This window comes from Acipenser ruthenus, chromosome 34, assembly GCF_902713425.1.
Source record: "Acipenser ruthenus chromosome 34, fAciRut3.2 maternal haplotype, whole genome shotgun sequence".
Taxonomy (NCBI): domain Eukaryota; kingdom Metazoa; phylum Chordata; class Actinopteri; order Acipenseriformes; family Acipenseridae; genus Acipenser; species Acipenser ruthenus.
In genome coordinates this window covers 5116958-5141366 of record NC_081222.1, presented here as the reverse complement: position 1 = coordinate 5141366, position 24409 = coordinate 5116958, and the positions used below count along the sequence as shown (strand labels likewise).

General features: G+C 42.2%; 1 protein-coding gene across 3 annotated transcripts in view; it reads right to left on the bottom strand.

Moving 5' to 3' along the window:
* LOC117970691 (transportin-2) overlaps positions 1–24409 on the bottom strand; it is a 124803-nt gene that overhangs the window by 82150 nt on the left and 18244 nt on the right. The window lies entirely within an intron of this gene.

The window sequence follows — 24409 nt, the reverse complement described above, 5'->3', positions numbered from 1 at the left end:
ACTACCATTAATTATCAAAATATAATACAGCAAAGACCACATAAAACTGTTATTACAATCCCAGAAAATTTGGCACTTACTACTGCTGAACACTCCGCTTTATCCAAAGGTCTCACATTTGTACCTATAAAGAAATCCACTGACACATTTGCAGTCATCAGTGACACACAGCATTTCTTTCGCCGCATGCATTTACATGCCCATTTTCATGGAGACACAGATACAAATGAATTAGGTGCTTCACAATCCTCCAAGACAGCTTCTGATTCCTTAGATATTTTCCATCAATACAAACAAAAGCACTCTACTTGGACACCAGCCTCCGGAGCATTTCAAGCCTTAGATTTTTTTATAGATAAATGTGAACCAGAAATAAGTCAAATTAATTTTCAACAACACACTAGTCTTTTAAACTTGACAACAGATGAATATCACGCCTTACAGAATATACAGAAACGTAATGACATCAAAATAAAACCTGCTGACAAAGGAAGAGCTGTAGTAGTTTGGAAAAAGGATCTATATATAGAAGCAGCATCTAAACAACTTTCTGACACTAACTTCTACACGAAAGTCCCAAATGATCTTACACAACTGTTATAAACTACAGTCACATCTACTATCCATTCTGCCATCCAGAATAACTTATTACCCAAATCTGCATCTAATCTTATTGTTGAAAACCCTCGCTGTAGCCGTTTTTATTTACTTCCTAAAATTCATAAGCCTACCAATCCAGGCTGTCCTCTTGAATCAGCATGTTCCTGCCCCACTGAAATAATTTCCAAGTTTCTTGATGATGTCTTCAGACCCATTGTGGAATCTCTACCTTCATTCGTTAAAGACTAACCATTTTTTGCAAATAATAGATCATTTTTCTTTAAATGGTAACAGTGAAAATATAACTCTCTTCTCAATGGATGTCAAAAGCCTCTACACAGTTATCCCCAACAGTGACGGTTTACAAGCACTAAAATACTTCCTTGATAAACGGACAGTAAAAGAATCTGCAACCGATATTATTATTATTATTATTATTATTTATTTCTTAGCAGATGCCCTTATCCAGGGCGACTTACAATCGTAAGCAAATACATTTCAAGTGTTACAATACAAGTAATACAATAAGAGCAAGAAATACAATAACTTTTGTTCAAGCAAAGTACAAGTGTGACAAACCACAATTCAATAATACAGCAGATAATAGTGATAGTTACATCAGGATATGATTAAATAGTGATAGTTACATCAGGATATGATTAAATACAAAGTACTACAGGTTAAACACTTGGCAGATTACAGTATTCTGAAGTACAGGATTAAATGAAGTAAAATAGGGGGCAGATAAGAGCAAAATAAAGCACATTTACATGAAGGGTGATAGTGTCCCAGGATACAAACAGAGGAGTTCTACAGGTGCTGTTTGAAGAGGTGAGTCTTAAGGAGGCGCCGGAATGTGGTCAGGGACTGGGCAGTCCTGACATCTGTGGGAAGGTCATTCCACCACTGCGGAGCAAGGGTGGAGAAGGAGCGGGCTCTGGAGGCAGGGGAGCGTAGCGGAGGTAGAGGTAGTCTTCTAGTGCAGGCGGAGCGGAGAGGTCGAGCGGGGGTGTAGGGAGAGATGAGGGTCTGGAGGTAGCTGGGTGCAGTCTGGTCAAGGCATCTGTAGGCTAGTACAAGAGTCTTGAACTGGATGCGAGCGGTGATCGGAAGCCAGTGGAGCGAGCGGAGTAGTGGAGTAGCGTGGGCGAAGCGAGGCAGAGAGAACACCAGGCGGGCAGCAGAGTTCTGGATGAGCTGGAGCGGACGGGTGGCGGACGCAGGGAGGCCAGCCAGGAGGGAGTTGCAGTAGTCTAGGCGGGAGAGTACCAGGGCCTGGACCAGGAGCTGGGTAGCATAGTTGGTGAGGATATTCTTTTGCAACTAGCCCAACTCGTCCTTTCTTTGAATTGTTTCTCCTTTAATGGAGACTTTTATAAACAAGTTAGAGGTGTCTGTATGGGAACAAGAATGGGGCCCTCTTATGCCTGTCTTTTTATGGGATGGATTGGAAATAAAGTTTTTCAGTACAAGGGACATACACCAATGTTATATCTTAGATACATTGATGACATATTTGGCATCTCAGATATCACTAATGAAGATTTAATGGATTTCATACATTTTATTGACCAGTCTCATCCAGCTCTAAAGTATACATGGAACATTTCTAAACAAATTTCTTTCCTAGACATTACCATCACGGTTTCTAATTGTACCATCAATACTACAATGTTCTACAAAGAAACAGACTCTCATTCATACCTAAGATACGACTCCTCACATCCCAAAGCTTGTCGCAACTCCATTCCATACTCCCAATTACTAAGACTGAGACGCATTTGCAGTGATGATAGTGATTTTTTGAATAAAACAAATGATGTGTGTATTTTTCAGAAAATGGTTTTCCAGACACTATACTTAGAGAAGCTCAGTTAAGTGTATCGACAATAAACAGAAATGATGCCTTGTACAAAACCAAAACACAGAATACCAACAATCGTATTCCCCTTGTTCTTACTTATCATCCTATGACCAAAAAAGTACAACACATCATACAAAATTTTTTTAGCATTCTTCAAGATGATCCTTCTACAGCTCCTATTTTCAAATGTCATACAGAAGAGACAAAAATCTAAGAGAGCATCTGGTCCACAGTAACATTCGACCCAATCTGGACAGTCTTGAGGGTACGTTTCCATGCAATAGGTCACGCTGTGCTACTTGTAAATACATTCACTGCAACACAGTAGTTAAGGGAGCAAAATCCTCATTTACTATCCATACTATTAATCAGTTCATACATCAGGAAATGGTTGGGAGTTCCACGCTGCCTCAGCAGAGTGGGACTTTATGGTAAAGGAATACTGCAGCTACCAGTTTCTGCTCTAACCGAGGAGTTTAAGTGCGCCAAGGTCAGATTGGAAATGACATTAGTAGAGTCACGCGATAAATGCGTAAGGGAGGCAGCACCTGTGTTGAAAACTGGAAGAAAGTGGGCGGCAAAGAAAGCTGTGGAAGATGCAAAGGCTGCCCTTCGAATTGGTGATATCATGGGGCAAGTTCAGCATGGAAGAGGGGGTCTTGGTTTCAGTTCAACTCCTCCTACATGGCACAAGGCGGCCCCAGCTCAAAGAAGGAAGCTGGTAGTCAACGAGGTGCAAAAGCAGGAGGAGAGGATGAGGTGTATAAAGGCCATTTCCCAGGCCAAACAGGGAGAATGGATGAGATGGGAGAGTGTGGAACAACGCAAGATTGGCTGGCAAGACCTATGGTCAATGGAACAGAGCAGGATCAGTTTCCTCATCAGGTCAACATATGATGTTCTCCCATCACCACAGAACCTAAACCTCTGGGTAGGAGAGGATCCCTCATGTCCTTTGTGTTCATCACCTGCAACATTAAGGCACATTTTGACAGGATGTAAGGTGGCTCTTAGCCAAGGACGGTTTACTTGGCGCCATGACCAGGTGCTGCGATGTTTGGCCTTAGCATTGGAAGACAAGCGTAACATGAACAATAAGTTGCCACCTGTTCCATCAAAACATTACACACAAAAGACAACATTCCTCCGATCAGGAGAGCAACCACCAAGAAAAGGTGTTAAAACCAATCCTCGCCCAGGACAACTGGAAGCTGCTAGAGACTGGAAAATGCTGGCAGATGTTGGTCAACGGCTTATTTTTCCACCTGAGATTGCCACCACTAACCTTCGACCAGATATTGTCTTGTGGTCTGGATCAGCACGCCTTGTTCACCTGGTAGAGTTAACAGTGCCATGGGAGGATGCTGTAGATGAGGCGTATGAGAGGAAGAAACTGCGGTATGCTCAACTAGCCACTGAAGCGGAACAGCGAGGATGGAGAGTTCGGGTTTACCCAGTGGAAGTGGGTTGTCGAGGATTTGTGGCACACTCTACAACCCGGTTTCTCAGAGACGTCGGATTCAGTGGCCAAGAGTTGCGTCGCACAGTGAAGAACTTATCTGAAGCAGCAGAGAGGAGCAGCAACTGGCTGTGGTTGAGACGGAAAGATTCTGGCTGGGGACAGGTAAGTAAGCTGGGCTGAGTTGAGTGGGGGACGGAGGGGGGTGATGCTGGGACGCCAGAATCACCGTCGAGCCCTCTTGAGGTGTCGTGGGCTAGTCGACGAAACACTGAGGATGGAAGGTGCCCACTTGAAAACCCCAGAGATGTACCCTACTTAGCTCAATCCAGACGGTTGTCATGCTGATGCGCTGGGGAGGCCGCACTTTGGTTGATCCCCGGAGCCAGCATCGCAGCCGTTGTGTGTGCTGATGCGCCAGGGAGGCAAAATAAGCTGATCCCTGGAGCCAGCATTACACTTCAGCCATTAACACCAGTCAGAAGGATATCTACATCATCATATGGAAGGAAACGTAAATGGATGGAGACGCATATGGATCACATTAGTTTACTGTAAAGCTACGTCTTAGTTGGTGCTTATCTTGGCGAGAGCCGAGTTCAAATCAGCATGAAGTTTTAACATCTACTCTCGTGTAATGGAAATCATGAAGATCTGGATACGTCCAGTGACTGCTGTGAATAGTGCAGCTGGCAACAAGGGAAAGACCTTGTGACAGCCTGGAGAGACAGCTGACAGGAGGAAAGAGACCCCATTGGGGCTGGTAAGGGTTAGCTACCCTTGTCGGCAGTATCCAGCTCTGTGTTTACAGGATGCTGGAGACACCCGCCCAAGGCTTCTAAGAAATTAAAGAGAAAAATACCCCTAGAGTCTGCGAGAGCGGGGGCGGAAGATGACTCAACGTTGGACAACACGGTTAACGACTTAGGAACGGAAACGGATATGAGTATGGAGAGTACTTCACAAAAGACTAGTTCAAGATCTGCAGTTAACAAAGACATGGAACTCCAGGTTTGTTTCTGCGGCTGGAGCAAGGCGACAACGGTCAGGGGTTTGAAGATTCATCAAGGGAGAATGAAATGCTTGAGGGAGAAGGGACAAGGGCCTCGCATTGATCAGTACTTCTTACGAAGTCAGTCAAGTCAGTCGAATGAAATCCAGCGACAGGAAGCAAACCACAGTTCGCAGGATATCAGCACCCCTGTCATAGATGTGAGGAGGACTTGCATGGACACAGTTAGTGATGAACATAATGATCCTTGTGAACCCGGTCAGACAAACCAGCATAAGAGAGAAAAGAACCTCAACGGGCACAAGCCTGGAGTTAAATGGCCAAGAGCTTGTGAGAAAACTGCATGGGACACAGTAAACACAGATCTCTGCGTTGCATTGGAAAGATTAAGTGGAACAGTTGAAAAGAAGCTGGATAAATTTGGGGACATCATCTACGCATATGGAAGTGAGAGGTTTGGAGTTGAAAAAAGGAAGGAAAAAGTACAAACTATTCCTGGAAAGTCTAGACGGCAGCAGGAGATTGAACGCTTAGTTAGAGAAAGGAGACAGCTGAGGAACCAATGGAGAAGAGCAGAACAAAGTCAGAAGGAGGGACTCAATCTCTTACAAAGGGTCATAAAAGATAAGCTTGCAACATTGCGCAGAGCTGAGCGCCTACGGAAACGCTACAAAAAGAAGGAGCGTGCGAGAGCTAACTTTTATAAAGACCCATTCAAATTTGTAAAGAAGTTATTCACCAGTGAGAAGAATGGCACACTAAAAGCATCTAAGGTTGAGCTGGAGAGATATTTGGAGGAAACACATACAGATTCAAAAAGGCAGGAGCCTATGTCAATTCCGTCAGACATCCCACCTATCAATCCACCAGAATACCAAATGGAGGACTGTGCACCTAAGTGGAAAGAAATAGAAAAAGCTGTGAAAAAAGCAAGGGCTTCATCATCTCCAGGGCCTAATGGAGTTCCGTACAGAGTGTACAAGAGTGCTTCAGGAGTTCTACGAATTCTGTGGAAATTGATGAAAGTGGCATGGGAAAAACAGGTTGTACCAAGAGCATGGCGCCGAGCAGGTGGAGTCTTTATACCTAAAGAAAAAGATTCTACAAGCATCAGTCAGTTTCGTCCCATTTCCCTATTAAATGTAGAAGGCAAGATTTTCTTCAGCATTATTGCTCAGAGATTGTCAGCTTACCTATTAAAGAACTGCTTCATTGACACTTCAATACAAAAAGCGGGCATTCCAGGTTTCCCAGGTTGCTTAGAACACATCAATGTGATCTGGCAACAAATTCAATCAGCTAAAAAGGAGAGGAAGGAGCTCCATGTGACATTCCTGGATTTGGCTAATGCATATGGTTCAGTGCCACATGAACTACTTTGGGCAGCATTTGATTTTTTCAGTGTACCGATGACAATAACAAATTTAGTGAAAGCCTATTTTGGAGATTTGCAATTCAGTTTTTCAACTTCAGAATTCAGCACTACATGGCAATGCCTAGAGGTTGGAATAATGGCAGGATGCACCATTTCTCCGCTGGCTTTTACCATGGCAATGGAAGTAATCATTAGGGCATCAAAATGGGTAGTAGGAGGAGAGCGCTTGGCTTCTGGAATGCGACTACCACCAATTCGAGCATACATGGATGACATGACAACCATGACTACAACAGTAGCCTGCACTAATCGATTATTGGGCAAATTAACCAATAACATTGAATGGGCACGAATGCAATTCAAGCCCACTAAATCAAGGAGCATCTCTATAATTAAAGGCAAAGTAGTAGATAAAACATTCTTCATTAATGGTGAGGCAATACCAACAGTGTCTGAGAAGCCAGTGAAGAGTCTTGGGAGATGGTACGACGGGGATCTAAAGGACACAGTTCGTGTGGGAGAAGTTAGACAACAAGCAGTGGAAGGGTTGAAGAGCATAGACAGCTGCGCTCTACCAGGTAAACTAAAACTCTGGTGCTTTCAGTTTGGTCTACTGCCGAGGTTGCTGTGGCCACTGACTGTGTACGAGGTTTCTTTGACAACAGTAGAGAAGCTGGAAGCTTTAATCAGTTCATACATCAGGAAATGGTTGGGAGTTCCACGCTGCCTCAGCAGAGTGGGACTTTATGGTAAAGGAATACTGCAGCTACCAGTTTCTGCTCTAACCGAGGAGTTTAAGTGCGCCAAGGTCAGATTGGAAATGACATTAGTAGAGTCACGCGATAAATGCGTAAGGGAGGCAGCACCTGTGTTGAAAACTGGAAGAAAGTGGGCGGCAAAGAAAGCTGTGGAAGATGCAAAGGCTGCCCTTCGAATTGGTGATATCATGGGGCAAGTTCAGCATGGAAGAGGGGGTCTTGGTTTCAGTTCAACTCCTCCTACATGGCACAAGGCGGCCCCAGCTCAAAGAAGGAAGCTGGTAGTCAACGAGGTGCAAAAGCAGGAGGAGAGGATGAGGTGTATAAAGGCCATTTCCCAGGCCAAACAGGGAGAATGGATGAGATGGGAGAGTGTGGAACAACGCAAGATTGGCTGGCAAGACCTATGGTCAATGGAACAGAGCAGGATCAGTTTCCTCATCAGGTCAACATATGATGTTCTCCCATCACCACAGAACCTAAACCTCTGGGTAGGAGAGGATCCCTCATGTCCTTTGTGTTCATCACCTGCAACATTAAGGCACATTTTGACAGGATGTAAGGTGGCTCTTAGCCAAGGACGGTTTACTTGGCGCCATGACCAGGTGCTGCGATGTTTGGCCTTAGCATTGGAAGACAAGCGTAACATGAACAATAAGTTGCCACCTGTTCCATCAAAACATTACACACAAAAGACAACATTCCTCCGATCAGGAGAGCAACCACCAAGAAAAGGTGTTAAAACCAATCCTCGCCCAGGACAACTGGAAGCTGCTAGAGACTGGAAAATGCTGGCAGATGTTGGTCAACGGCTTATTTTTCCACCTGAGATTGCCACCACTAACCTTCGACCAGATATTGTCTTGTGGTCTGGATCAGCACGCCTTGTTCACCTGGTAGAGTTAACAGTGCCATGGGAGGATGCTGTAGATGAGGCGTATGAGAGGAAGAAACTGCGGTATGCTCAACTAGCCACTGAAGCGGAACAGCGAGGATGGAGAGTTCGGGTTTACCCAGTGGAAGTGGGTTGTCGAGGATTTGTGGCACACTCTACAACCCGGTTTCTCAGAGACGTCGGATTCAGTGGCCAAGAGTTGCGTCGCACAGTGAAGAACTTATCTGAAGCAGCAGAGAGGAGCAGCAACTGGCTGTGGTTGAGACGGAAAGATTCTGGCTGGGGACAGGTAAGTAAGCTGGGCTGAGTTGAGTGGGGGACGGAGGGGGGTGATGCTGGGACGCCAGAATCACCGTCGAGCCCTCTTGAGGTGTCGTGGGCTAGTCGACGAAACACTGAGGATGGAAGGTGCCCACTTGAAAACCCCAGAGATGTACCCTACTTAGCTCAATCCAGACGGTTGTCATGCTGATGCGCTGGGGAGGCCGCACTTTGGTTGATCCCCGGAGCCAGCATCGCAGCCGTTGTGTGTGCTGATGCGCCAGGGAGGCAAAATAAGCTGATCCCTGGAGCCAGCATTACACTTCAGCCATTAACACCAGTCAGAAGGATATCTACATCATCATATGGAAGGAAACGTAAATGGATGGAGACGCATATGGATCACATTAGTTTACTGTAAAGCTACGTCTTAGTTGGTGCTTATCTTGGCGAGAGCCGAGTTCAAATCAGCATGAAGTTTTAACATCTACTCTCGTGTAATGGAAATCATGATACTTTTACTTGCATTAGTAAAGGAATAGTATATTGCATTGGCTGCATCAAATGTAACAAGCTATATATTGGTGAAACAAAACGACGCTTGGCTGATCGCTTCGTGGAACATCTGAGAAGTATACGAATTAACACCTCTACCTTTCCTGTTGCCAGACATTTTAACAGAAATGACCACACTATTTGTGGGATGGTTCAATGCTATGGAACTAATGCTGTCAGGAAACAAAAGGAATGTGAACTTATTTTCAAACTAGGCACTTTGGAGCCATTCAGCCATTCAGAATGAACATTCTATACTGAGGTCATCATCAACATCATCAACATTCTGGAATTTTGTGTAAAAGACTACTTGTTTGTTTTTTATCAACTTCTTAAAGCACTGTTTTTTTGTATTCAGCCGATGAAGGACTTGTAGTTCGAAACGTCCTGATAATTGATTTGTAATCAATTATTCTACCTTTTAAGTACCTGAAATATCCTTTTCTCTTTTTTTCTTTTTTCTTATTGATCATTTTGGTACACAGCAGTTTTCCTTTTTCTCAAACTTATATATATATATATATATATATATATATATATATATATATATATATATATATATATATACAGTACCAGTCAAAAGTTTGAGTACACTTGCTGGAAACTAGGTTTTTTTCATAATTGACAATGTTTTACGTCGTATACGTTTCTGTAAATACTTGAAAATGAAAACACATGTTACAATATACAAAACAAAACATAAGGAGTATCAAAGCAATGTTCAAGAAAATTAAAAATTGTCTCTAAATCTTGGATTCCTCAAAATAGCCACCCTTTGCCTTAATAACAGCTTCACAAACACAAGGCATTCGGTTAACAAGTTTCAGCAGGAAATCACCCGACATGTCTTCCCAGCTCTTCTGCAGCAGTTCCCAGAAATGTAGGGCACTTGTGGGTAGCTTTGCTTTGACTCTTCTGTCCAGTTTGTCCCGTACAAGTTCAATGGGATTGAGGTCTGCAGGGGCGTAGCTAGGATTAGATTCTTACTGAGGCAAAAAAAAAAAAAAAGTTGAACAAATCTCTTGCAGATCCTGTTCATGTTAAAAAGGTAAAAGGTATCCTCTTATAAAGCCTGGAGACTGTTCATGCAAACTGCAAAGCAATATTAAGTCCCTTGGATGATGATGTTAATGTTAAAATTTGATGACCCATATTATTTCAAAGATTAAAACTAATTGTCTCCCAGCAAAACCACAGCAACCTAAAATGACCATAGTGACACTGTCAGAAATATGTTATTTTAAAAAGACGAGAATATAACATCAATATTAATAAGTAGATGGGTTCATACCTATAATGACTTGCATTTGGTTCACTGCTACTTAAGTTGCCTTACACTGCTGGGACTGGTAACTGCTGCTCACTGGTAAGACTGGTGCTGACACTGGGACTGGTGCTGACACTGGGACTGGTGCTGACACTGCTGGGACTGGTACTGACACTGTGACTGGTGCTGACACTGGGACTGGAACTGGTGCTGACACTGTGACTGGTGCTGACACTGTGACTGGTGCTGACACTGACTGGTGCTGACACTGACTGGTGCTGACACTGGTGCTGACACTGACTGGTGCTGACACTGACTGGTGCTGACACTGTGACTGGTGCTGACACCGTGACTAATGTACAAACACAAGGTACACAAATAAACGACAAAGGTGAGCCACAAAATAGACACATTCTATCAGTATGTACATCAGTATGTTACTATTTGTTATAAAATTAAACTTTTTTTTTGTTCATTAAAAAAGTTGTATTAAACAAGATAACATATTCAAAACATGTTGTATAGCGAAAAAAATGTGTAATCCCTCGAGAATGATTGTTGTTTTTGAAGCAAAGGAACTCAAACTAGTATGCTTGAAAGAAGGCATCCATTAGCTATAGAGTCCAATTTACTGTATTCGTCTGTGTGTGTGTGTGTGTGTTTCTGTATGTAGTACTGTTTTTTTTCTTTAAGGTGTATAGTTCATTTTGGTAATTTTTATTTTTTGTTTGCTTTGTATTTCAACTCCGTATTTTGATATACAGTACATTTGTACGGTTACAGTTTCTATTAGTACATTGTTATGTTAGTTAATTCAGTTCGCTTTAGCTGAAAAACGTTTGGGGAAAATAAAAATGTAATACCATAACTGTAAAAAGCAACATGTTTTGAGCTTGAGAGTGTTTTGAAGGTGACTAGTAGTGTGTTTTGAGTGTACACTACACTGGTGTATTGCCTGTGCATGCACTGTTTCAGAGAGCGGGAGAGTAAACATCAAGGAACAAGTGACTAAGAAAATGATGAAAAAAATGTAAGTGGTGCTCAAAAACATGCTGTGTCAAAGACAACTTCTGTGTCCATCCCCTGTCTTTTACAGTGGTTCCACAAATCTGTTTGGCGCCAGACCCACAAAAGGTTAATCCGGCCCTGGCTGAGGTAGTCGTAGTTAGAGCTCTGGACTCTGACGGCTGGGTTGAAGCCAAATATTGGCTGTTCGTGTACAATGTTTGTATGACTCTATAGTACTTTGACAAGGTATTCACCAAAAATAATAATAAGAATTATTATTATTATTATTATTTATTTCTTAGCAGACGCCCTTATCCAGGGCGACTTACAATCGTAAGCAAATACATTTCAAGTGTTACAATATGAATTGTGGGTGTGTCAGCTCCTCGAGCTCCTCTTGCTGTCTCATTTCCTCCAGCTCCTTTTCTAGCAGGCTTAATCGCTGAAGCAAGTCCTGGATCGTGCAGCACTTTACACAAACTTGGTTGAGCTCTTAATAATAATAATAATAATAATAATAATAATAATAATAATAATAATAATAATAACTAGACTTTAAAGTAAGTTGTGGGGCTTGCTTTAGCTCTTTAAAAGTATTTTTGTGGTAGTGGAAGAAGTTTAAAAAGTTTTACTTTTTAAAGCAAAGCAGTTACATTCATGGAGTTAAATTTAGTAAAATAATTGGTCTGATTACTTTGATAGACTCCTATATCAACCTTATTACTTTGGACTGTGGGGCAGTTAGATCACACATTTCATCAGACATGTACCGTTTGATTGGGAGAAGATATTTTTTAACTGATTTCAGATTTGAATAGCAGAGAAGTAGAGGAAGATTTCATACACTCTAACATTTTGTCTAACTTGTTGGGAAAGTGGTCAAAGCAGCTGATTTGTGTCAAAAGTCACATTGTTTACTAATTGTCTCATGCTTAGAATGTGCTATAATTTGAAATTCCTTAGAGTTCTATGACAGTTAATTCAACACTGGGAAGTAGTCTACTGAAAGAAGTTGATGCAGTTACTAAAACAGCTGTACCTCTTGATTTCATATTTGAATAGCTGAGAAGTAGAGGAAGATTTAATTTGCTCTAAGTATTTGTCTAACGTTGGGAAACTGGTCAAAACAGCAGTTATTTCTAAAATTTCACAGAAAACGTAGTTGGTGCGGTTACTAAAACAGGTGTATCTCTTGATTGGTTATTTCTGTTCTGATTTCAGATTTGAATACCCTCTAACTTTTTTGTCTAGCTTGTTGGGAAAGTGGTAAAGTAGCTGATTTGTGTCAAAAGTCACATCGTTTACAGTAAATAGAATGATGGAAGTCTGGGAGTCTTTAAACAATGGGGAGCTTTAGAATGTTGAAAAAAGTCCCATTAAAGTGAATTAAGATGGACAAAAAAGGACAAAAAGCTTAATAGTTTAACAAGTATAAAAATATCAAAAAGTTGTATACAAGCACACTATTCCAGACCGGTCTACACGTTTTAAAGTTTGAACGGCGTTTGTAGCTTAAACGGTGTAAGAGGAGTAGCGTGCCAAAGAATAATAATAATAAGTATGTCGAAGATTTAAAGTGGGGACTCTTGCTTCGCAAGCCCCACTGATAATAATGTGATGTTCCCACCTCTGAACGCTAGATCTCCTTTGAACGTTTACAGTTTCCCACTCAATTCTAATATTTTTTTGTCAATATAAATCGACGATAGGAAGTAGTACAGTACCTCAGGCGGGGGAAACCGGTCGCAGAGGTCCCGGTGCTGCCTAGCGCACAGGCCGGGTCGCTATACATGCAAATACACAGCCACTATGCTCGAATAAAACGCTATGCTATAGCAGGTAGGGTGATACTTGGACGAGCTGACTGTCCAGTTAAAGTGACGCGAGAAAAAAAAAACCCCACACAGCCAGCTATCCCGGTTTAGCTACACATTTAATGTCATCATAAAAACAGGTTCTTGGATGTTTGCTGTGCTGGCGTTAAAACATTCAACATGAAAACACAAAAAAAGGATTTATCAAAACGTATTGCAGCTAAACATCACATTGCGCAGGGGGAAAACAACAATATAAATGATAAATTCACTTACATTGATTCTTACCAAGAGTCGGCTTCTTTAGAAAGAAATGTGTAATTGGTTGTTTTTTTCATTTCATGTTAGCGCTGCACTGTAAACCAGAGTAGAGTAACTTTACATACAGCAGTGTCTGTACAGCCCGGGATCACAGTAATGTGCAGAAATAAAAATAATAGTATATATATAATATATATATATAATCAATTTTACACTCTTAAAAAATAAATTGGGTACATTTTGGGGTTTTTATCTTTTTTTTTTTCGTCTTCACAATGAAGAATTGAACCGATTTTTACCGAGGCGGCTACGCGCCTGGTCAAGTTGATTTTGTAATATTGATGAATAGTAAATTAATAACAATAGTAAATAGTGCATACGTATAATATTCTGTTGTAAGAATAAAAAAATGCAAACATTGTATTTTTGGTTTTGCAACGTAAATAAAATACAATGGGACAGTTCGTGTCCCCAAACGCCAGTGCGACCGATATGAGACTAACAGAATGCTTGTGCCAACGTACATTTTAATTTAGGCACACGTATGCGACTAGAAATTCCTAAAGATTGACTTAAACAATAAACGTGTTTTTTTTTTTTTTTCAGCTGAAAAGTATAAAACAAAAGGAAAAAAAACCTCACAGTCGGATCTAAACTCATAGCTCAATCGTAATGTACTCTGGGAATGTAGTTTATTGGTGTCCACTGCCCACTGTTAATCACACATTAAAAACTACAAACTTTTGAGTGCGAGGGGCCATCGCCTGCATCCAAAAAACGGAGCAGCGTGGCTCTGTCGCTGGTGTCCAGGGGACCTGCACAAACGCTGCAGCACGCCCCATCAGTGCCGATGTCGAGTCTGACCGTGGTGGAGCGCTGGCTTCCGAGGCCACCTCGAAGCTAGGTTCCGCCTCAGCAGGGGGTTCGAGCTCCCCTCCTACCTCCATGCCAGAGGAGAAGGAGGCACTGTCCCAGGAGGGTGCTATCGAGAGCGTATCCTCCTGTGCCATCTGGGGCGCTTCTTCCCGTTCACCCTGATCTCCCCTGGGGGAGGGAGCCGCAGCCAGCTCCAGGACCTGGGACGTTTGTGCCTTGAGGTCCATAATGCCCCTGGCCTGTTCATGGAGGAGGGGTTCTGGGGCTCCAAGAGCCGCTGACAGTCCGGCCATTGAGGACCGGAACTCGCCCTCCTGGCCCTCTCCAACCTGCTTTCCTGAAAAGTCTGAAAAGTTGCGCAGATACTGCAGGCCACCTCTCTCTCGAGGGCCAAGGTGGCATGCTGGACGCCCAGGCACCACGCACAGAGGGTGTGCTTGTCCGCTTGAGGGATGTTGGCCCTACAGGACGTACAGGCATGGAACCCAGTCTTGCTCAACATATGTTGGCGTGTTTTGCACCGACTGAACACAGCGTGCACCGAACACTGCTTGCACTGGGTACACCGTGAGCTAGAATATATAGCACCGGCGTTCTGGGACACGGGGGAGGAGCGGAGCACGCAGCACAAAAACAAACAAAGGCAGACAGGCTTCCCAGCGACAGCGTGTGGAAGCGACATCGTGTGAGAATTACGAGTGGACAAGTACAACGCAGTTAGAAGCAGTTTGAAAGCAGGTTGACAGTTGCAGAAGCTACACTAAACTAAAAAAAAAAAAAGCCACTTCAAGCCAGTAATCTGTGACAACTGCATGATGTAGGAAATCCGAGAAATCCCAACAGAGCTCAACCAAGTTTGTGTAAAGTGCCGCACGATCCAGGACTTGCTTCAGCGATTAAGCCTGCTAGAAAAGGAGCTGGAGGAAATGAGACAGCAACAGGAGCTCGAGGAGCTGACACACCCACAATTCATGGAAATCTGCACCCCTAGCAGACTGAAAGCCACCAGGGAGATGGAAGAGAGTCGAAACAGCTGGGTTCAGATAGGCAGAAGCAGGGAAAAAAAGAAACTTCGTCAAACACAACCACCAGAAATCCAGACATCCAACAAATTTGAGCCACTTCAACATTTAGATGACCAAAACTAACATCAAGAGAATGAAAGAAACAACACCCAGGACCCTATAAACAGTGCTGGCCAGGCAGTAAAAAGAACGGAGGTCATGATTGTTGGGGACTCCATACTGAGAAATACAGCAAGTTCAGTTCACAGTTTGGACCCCCTTACTACAACAGTGTGCTGCCTTCCAGGAGCCTCAGTCAAGCACATCACTGAGAATGTGGACAGGCTCCTAGAACGAACAGGAGACGACCCGGTAGTAGTCGTCCACATTGGTACAAACAACATTGGTAGAGACAGGCCAAGATCCCTGCAAAACAAATTCAGAGAGCTAGGAAGGAAATTAAAAGACAAGACCAAAACTGTGGTATTTTCTGGGATACTGCCGGCGCCTTGCAAAGGACCATATGGACAGCTGGAAATACAAAATCAAAATGCATGGCTGAAATCGTGGTGCACACAGGAAGGCTTCATCTTTCATCATTGGAGCACTTTCTACAACAAGGACTATCTATACAGGTGGGACGGACTGCACTTAAACAGAAAGGGAACCAATCTACTCGGAGAAAGGATCCTTCAGGCGGTCCAGAAGCATTTAAACTAGAAAGGAAGGGGGGAGAAAACAAAAAAACAGAAGGGAGACCACATCAAAACAAGGGCAACAACTCAGGTAAGACCACTATTAAATGTATTTATCTTAATGCTAGAAGTCTCAGAAACAAAATGTTAGAACTTGAAGCTACTGCACTAACAAGTAACTACGATGTGATAGGTGTTACAGAAACTTGGTTGTCTGAGAGTGATGGAGACGAATATAATATTAGTGGGTACACACTATATAGGAAAGACAGGCAGGACAGAAGAGGCGGAGGGGTAGCGGTATGCATAAGAAATAGTCTTGAAGCCCAGGTGTTAAATCAGGACAAAGAAAACAAGGCAGAATCAATATGGGTCAGAATAATAAGCACAAATTCAAAGGGCATAATAATAGGAGCATGCTATAGACCGCCAAATTCAGACGCTGAGCAAAATAATCTGTTGTACAATGACATTCGAAATGCGTGTAGAAAAGGAGAAGCCATACTAATGGGGGATTTCAACTTTCCCTGTATAAAATGGGAAAACCCGATGGGGAGCATGACGGACGAAATTGAAATGGTGGAAATGACAAATGACTGCTTCCTAACGCAATTTGTCAAAGCATCGACTAGAGGGGAGGCATGCCTTGATTTAGTCTTTTCAAATAACAAAGACAGAATAACTAAAACAGAGGTCAGAGAGCCATTGGCAAACTCAGACCACAACATGGTCTCATTTGAAATATTTTTTAAAATCCCAAAAGTAATGACTTTACAATTTTAGAAAAGCAAACTATGAAGGTATGAAACAGAGACTAATAGAAGTAGATTGGAGTAAAATAGAGAAAACATCCACAGAAAAAGGATGGCTGTTTTTTAAAAATGTAGTACTAGAGACGCAAAACAATTACATCCCAAAAGTAGACAAATCTAAATCTAAAACAAAATGGCCAAAATGGTTTAATAGATCAATTAAATCAAATATTCAACGAAAAAAGGCACTTTACAGAGCGTTTAAAAGGGACCAAAAACAAAACACACAGAAAGAGTACTTGGAACTGCAAACACAAGTCAAAAAGGAAGTTAGAAAGGCCAAGAGAAAGATAGAAATCAACATTGCTAAGGGGGCTAAAACCAATACCAAAATGTTTTTCCAATATTATAACAGCAAGAGAACATTCAAAGAGGAGGTTAAATGTCTAAGAGACACAAATGGCAAAATCATAGATGAAGAAAAAAAAATAGCAAATATATTAAATGATTACCTTTCACAGGTTTTTACAAAGGAGGACATGGACAACATGCCCCACATGTCGACCTGTTCCTATCCAATTTTAAATAACTTTAGCATAACAGAGGCAGAAGTGTTAAAGGGACTCGGAGCTCTTAAAATAAACAAATCCCCTGGGCCAGATGAGATCCTCCCAACAGTACTCAAAGAAATGAAAGAAGTTATTTACAAACCGCTAACCAAGATCATGCAACAGTCTCTTGACACAGGGGTTGTACCGACAGACTGGAAAATAGCAAACGAACCAACTCCCCAGTAATGTTGTTGAAGCTGACACCCTGGGATCCTTCAAGAAGCTGCTTGATGAGATTCTGGGATCAAGCTACTAACAATCAAACGAGCAAGATGGGCTGAATAGCCTCCTCTCGTTTTTAAACTTTCTTATGTTCTTAAGCAACGTTTGCACCACGTGCACCGAGCACCTTGCACACCACGTACCGTGCCGTTGCGTGCGCCTGTGCACTAGCGCTGTATCACCGGTCACCGCGTGCACCACGCGCCCCGGGCACCGTGCACACCGAGTACCGTGCAGCACCGTGTGTCACTGCACTAGAGCTGTAGCAGTGTGCACCGTGCGCACTGAGTACTGTATCCACGCACTGGCGCTGTAGCGCTAGGCACCATGTGCCATGTGCAATGAGCACCTAGATACCAAAGTACCAAGGGCTATGCATGCACCGCTGTACCGAAGCACCGAGGGGGGTGGGGGGCAGCGCTATGCAACGGTGTCTACCCTAACCGCGTGGTCACACACCTTGTCAGCACGTAGCATAAACCAGGGAGACACAAGGACTGAAGCCGTGGCGGGCGAGTTGAAGCAGATAGCAAAAAACCACGGTAGAAATAGATAGATAGGGGAGAGCACACTGTTTGTTTACAAGGACCGACTCACCATGGTGGACGGGCCTATGCAGCCGGCGAGGTCTACTCGACAGCGGGGATGCGGCAAGGTCTAGCCCCATGGAGGAAACTCACGGCTGGAAGGGTCACTCGACAGCGGGAATGCAGCCTAGGCCTAGCCCCGTGGAGGAACTGTGCTCTCCCAAGAAGGAATAGACAACCACTCGTGAGGGTGACTGTACAGGCAGTCGCTCACACACGACACGCATATAAGAAAGAGTGGCCTACCACTCAAGCGAAGAGGCCACTGAAAGACAGAAAGGCAAAGGCTCTGCCTTTTTCAGAGTCATTGGTTCCGGGAAAGCGACTAGCCAGCTTTCAGCACGAATGCAAAGGAAATACAATCAACTCGATTCGACTCGCCAAGATCTTTTGTATCAACACACTCAGCTGAACACAGAGGTCCTTACCGTACTGTCTTGAGAAGGAAAAAGAGAAATGGCTTCCTCAGTATGACGGTTTTAATCCCTCGGTGGCAGGACCGAGTGCATCATCCCAGGAAGGGGCCTACCGGCAGCTCTGATATAGAGAGCTCAGCGATACCTATCCAATGGGCAGGCATATCCCATACATAATGTCATTGGTGGTCGTCTTCGAATTGAAAGGGAACACATGTTGTCACACAAAACCTCACGATCGGGATGTAATGATGGCACGAGTTCAGTGGTTTGTTGAAACAGGGAGTGCACTCACTTCAGTAATGAAAGGTGTGTGTGTACAACAAACAACCGCAGCCATAAAATATGGTTGTCGAACCAACTGCAGTGTGTGTGTACGTAGCTCTGAAATTGAACTACTGCGGTTGTCACTGCCCTTTGTAACTGAACTGCGTGTGTATATAAACCGTATTAAAAGCAAAAGGTGAACTCACAATCGCATTTAGCCTGTGTGTGTACGTAGCCTAATGAAAGGCGTGTGTGTACGACAAACCACCGCAGCGAGTGCAGTTTGTTAATACGGTTGTCGCGATAACCTCAGTGTGTGTGTGTACAAGGCCTTTGATACCTATTTTTATAACGATTATTAAAGAACGTATAAGAATGAATTTTGCAGGTATTTTGCATTGACTGTCGAGAGTCACAGCAGTGTTACTCCAGCCTTTCTGTAAAATGTACCGGTGTAGTGTTATTATCAGGTACAAGGGTAAAAAGTGGCACGCGACACACTGCATAAACAACTTCTGAACTTCCGCTAAGAAAGCATGGAAGCGCCCATCAAATCTGGTACGTTATGCTGTTTTCGGTCTTTTACATCTTTTTAAATTTAATTAATCATATTTTTCCACCATTTAGAAAATAGTATGCAAATATTTATCATATGCACTACATTGGGTCTTGTGCATTTTTTTTACTTGTGCAACTTTGCGATGGACTCATGTTTGTCTTGTTCGTCATAAATTGTTTTTTTTCTTTTTAGAGAGACTGATTGTCTGTTTCCAGTTTAACTTTGCAAAAAAATTATATATAATTAATGGTTTGCAAAAAAAAGTATAATTAATGATAAATGTAGCTCTGCTTGACAATAGAAAAACACAACACATCGCAATTGATTGCACATGTACCAAAATCTCACAGCGTACCACTTTCTAACATTACACGGGTCAAGTTTTGGTATGCGTACCACATTGTGACGATGTACCACTTTATAACACTACACTGGTATTCTTTGCCACTCTATTCCCATGTGCAATCTGAACAAGAATATCCTTTCTGGGCTCTGCCTCTGTCTTAGCTCCGCCCATCTATGGCATCATTATCCTTGCCTTCTTTTTACAGTCCTTGAGCGCGACCCGGAATCAATCCTGACCCCAAGCGACACCGTATAAGGCAGGGATCTCCAACCCTGGTCCTGGAGAGCCCCTATCCAGCAGGTTTTTATAGGTGTCTTTACATAATCAGTGGCTAAAGATCTGGAACACCTGTTAATCTTGACCAATTAAGCTAATAATTGGTTCAATAAGTAGCTAAGAGATTGGTTGAAATGAAAACCAGCAGCCACAGTAGCAATCCAGGACCAGGGTTGGAGACCCCTGGTATATGCTTGTGAGAGCTTCACTGCCTCAATACGAAATAATACAGCTTTAGAATGTAACTGTATCAGTTATCCAATTCCGTATCCTATGTTTTTACAATGAATAATCTAACTTCATTCAAAGCATGTTTGTGTGTTTCTGGTGTTAAACAAATATACTGTGTGAATGTCATGCTTCTGAGAGCTTCACTGCCTCATTCTTAGGGGATACGAAATAACACAGGCTTAGAATGGAACAGCATAAATAAGGAAGTTATCTAGAGCAGGGGTTCCCAATCCTGGTCCTGGGTGACCCCTGTGTCTGCTGGGTTTCATTCCAACTCCGTTCTCAATTACTTAATCAAACCCTTCATTGAACTATTCATTAGCTTAATTAGACCTTTTTAATTGTTCTCATCTTTTGAACAGTTGGAGATTTCAAGTTAACTTTACAATTTCATAAGCAACTGGAAATTGGCAACTTTTTAGGCGCTGAGAACAATTAAAAAGGTCTAATTAAGCACATTATTAGTTCAATTAAGAGTTTGATTAAGTAATTGAGAACTCAGTTGGAATGAAAACCAGAAGACACAGGGAGTCCCCCAGGACCAGGATTGGGAACCCCTGATCTAGAATATTGTGACTTGGCTGTTGAGTTTACTCAACATGGACTTAACAGCAATGGTCTCTGGTGTTTCCTTCTATATGTACAGTACAGTACATTGCAAAAAGCATTTACATTTACACAACACAATACCTTTGTATGAAGGTCCCCAGGCATGTCACACACACAACTGCTAAATATTAAATAGCATATTTAAATAACAGTATTGTGGCAAAGTGGTGAGTGAATACAGGTGAGTGCAGTGCAGAGCGGATACAAAACAGACAGACAATGATTTCCAGGTGCAAGGGTGTTTATTGATTTAATTAACAATGTCCAGAGCCTTATGGCAAACACCTGTAAATAATAATGATGGAGTGATACAGCGGCTTGTATCACTTGGTATTTGTAATTCCCCGGGTTTGACCCGTAACCAAAAGTCCAGTTTTACACACCAACACTAAACACAAACACAGTTCTTAGTGATAGTGAATAAGTGCAAGTGGTGTATTACAGTTCTCTGTGAAATGCAGGGGTGAAAGTGATGTCCGGGTTTATGCTGGCTTTCGCTACAGCTCCGGATCGTGCAACTGGTAGTCTATTAAAAAACAGACGACAGTTAACAAAACACTAACAAACACAAGATAAAACTCACGGTTCACGAAACAGCACACAGACTCCTTGAAGGTTTTCAACACTAACCATTTACCAAGGAACAGCTCACATCCGCTATGACCCCTATTTATATCCCCGCTCATGACCCCTAGGTTAACAAGTGGATCCGCTCCTCCAGTCCTCGGATGCCACACTGTTTACCGCCTGGGTCATTGAGTTTGGATACCGTAGCTGCGCCCCTTTCCTAAATGACCAACTTCCACCTACCCTACTCTGTTCCTGTTACACAGTGCCCTCACAGGTCGAGAGGGAGATCTAACACCAAGCACCATTCGATCTCTGTCACAAGTATATAAAAAAGTAATGTTAAAAAGCAGAAATTTAAAAGTTACATTAAACCCCACTAAGATAAGAAAGCCGTTTTATAAAAGTATGTTTTCATTCTTGATTTAAAAACTGTAACAGTCCCAGCTTCCCTGACAAATGAAGGGAGCGCATTCCATCATTTAGGGGCTCTGAGTGTAAAAGCCCTTCCTCCCGTGTTCATTTTGTTGCCCCCTAGGAATAACCAGCAGCCCCGGATCCTGGGATCTCAGAGTGCGGTTTGGAAGGTACAGGTGCTAATCCATTCAGGGCTTTATAGGTTAATAACGTGTATACCATTTACTATGTACAATATTTAACCCCTTGTCTGCTGAGGCCCTTCTGATGCTCTGTGAATTTTATGATTTTGGGAGTCAGCTGTTTTATACCAAAATTACCATATGTTCCATGTAAGATACCCCAGGCAAACTTATATACATATATTTTGTTTGTTTTTGTCACAATGTGAACTTTTCATTGGTGACCAGCTTTTGTGGATGTTTTGTCATGTGACCACAGAAATACAGCTATTATTGTATGCAAATTGCAACTTTTTCATAAAATGTATCATCCCACTAATCCTTATGTTTTGATCTAAGATTTGAGAGACTTTTAAGCTGCTCGATTTGCCTGTCTGTGTAAATGGTTTTATTCGGTTTGAGGGTATTGTGTGCTCTAGGCTGACACCAGGCCACTTTGACTCTTCCATTTCGTATTATGCAGCCCATAGTCTCCAGCACCAACCCCATGTGCCCAGTATCCCACCAAAGAATGACATACCCAGGCAAAAGATTTTCTGAATCTGCACAAAATAAGGATTTTAGAAATAGGTAACATAACATCTCCCTTCAATGGTTTGTTACCCACAATCCTTCTCCAATCTGAGGTAATGTCGTTGTATTAGTAAACATCAGTTATTTGTCACAATATTTGGACCCCTGAATCTGACAAAAAAAGTGTTTCTGAATTCCTTGGAGTGTCCTGAGTTCAAAGATATCAAATATGTGCCTTTACACACATTTCCAGTCGTTTCCCAGTCCTGGTCCTGTGGGACCCCTGTGGCTGCTGGTATTCATTCCTCTGAGTTCTCAATTACTTTGAGAAGTACACCCTTCATTGAAGTGATCATTTGCTTAATTAGACCTTTTTAATTGTGTTCAGATCTTAAACAGTTGCAGAGTTCAAGTTACTTATAAAATGTTACAGCTAACGTGAAATCAGCAACTGTTTAAGATCTGAAAACAAGTAAAAAGGTCTAATTAAGCAAATGATCATAAGAAAGTTTACAAACGAGAGGAGGCCATTCAGCCCATCTTGGTTCCAGAAACTCACAATTCTCTGTGTAAAAAAGTGCCTCCTATTTTCTGTTCCTTTATCTTAATCCTTTATCTAGTCCCGCCTGTGGTAGTGCGCCTTGGTGTCCTTGCTGTCCCAAAGGCAAAGATAGCAGGGAAACTTGGTAAAACCGCCTTGGAGACCCATCAGGAATGCCACAATTTTGAAGTCTCCTATGACCTTGATGCCACCTCAGAAGAATACAGATATGTATCCACTTAGGCAGCTGGAACTAAACTGAACTGGTGGGCTTAAGGCCCCTGTATTTATGCTACTATTTATATTACTGGAAAGTTCTAGAAAGTTCTAGAAGTTACTCCAAGTTTACTCAGCACTGAATCTATCTGGAATGTTCTGGAAAATAGGTAAATTTCAAAATATCACTGTCCTGGTCACAAAAGCAAAGTTTGTGGGGAATAATAGCCATTTTCTATACTTTTGAGGCATAAGCAATTAGGAAATAACACTTACTACCCAGGAACCAAAAAAAAAAAAAATTGTTACACGGTGTAATTTAAAAAAAAATTGGCAACGACTAAATTTATATAAAAAAAGACTAGATTCTGTGCTTTATGATTAAATATATGATTTTAAAACGTCAATCAAGTCAGTTTTTTCCCTTCTTTTTTCTAGTCTGAAGAGATTTGATTCTTTGAACCTGTCCTCATAGCTCATGTCTAAGTCGTGGGCTTACCTTCTCTGCACCTTCTCGAGTGTAAGGCTGTCTTTTTTGTATTGAGGAGACCAAAACTGCACAAGTATTCTAGGTGGGGTCCAGCTAGGGCATTGTAGAATCTTAGCATAACCTCTCTAGACTTGTATTCCACGCTTTGTGCAATATTCTATGCTTTTTAACTGGTGAGATCTGTTTAATGATGACTCCATTCTAACCCTGAGATCCTTTTGAAAGTTCCCTACTTCCATCCCATTCATTTTATATTTATAACCTGGATTATTATTTCTTGGAGTGCCTTTGCAACCTCATTTCTTGTCTTTCCTTCTTTTCTTGTAATATTTATTGACAGGATTATGAAAAGATTATCTACAGAAAGTGTTACATTTGTTTGAAATGAATTATCTTTGCATTATCAAGCCACACATAGTCAATATGTACTCCTGAGTAAACTGCATGGGGTAGCTTTCAGGCAACAAAATCACATTTTGGAAAATCAAACACAGAGAGCAATTAAACATTCTCAAAACACACCCATATGTGTCTGTAGTGATTTATAAACATATTTGTAAGATATCAAATTATCAACAAAATATGTAGAAAATGAGTAAAGTTTCTTAACTCATTTGTAGTGAACCATGTAATGAAGGGCTGTCCCACCTCCTGACTGCATCGGATTGAGCCCTGGTCCTCATTGGGGTATACATTATGTTGCTCACTGGCAACACCATGCATTCCAAATTAAATGTTATCATCCAGGGGAGAGATTTTGATTTTGTTCCCTTAGGGGTCAACTTGGAACCGGCTAACTAGCAAATAAAAACTAAAATCGAAGCCAAGCTTTACGTGAAGAATGACTGCTACTGAACAACGTAGACATTAGAACAGTCCCGCAGACGTTGCAGCCCTTTGATT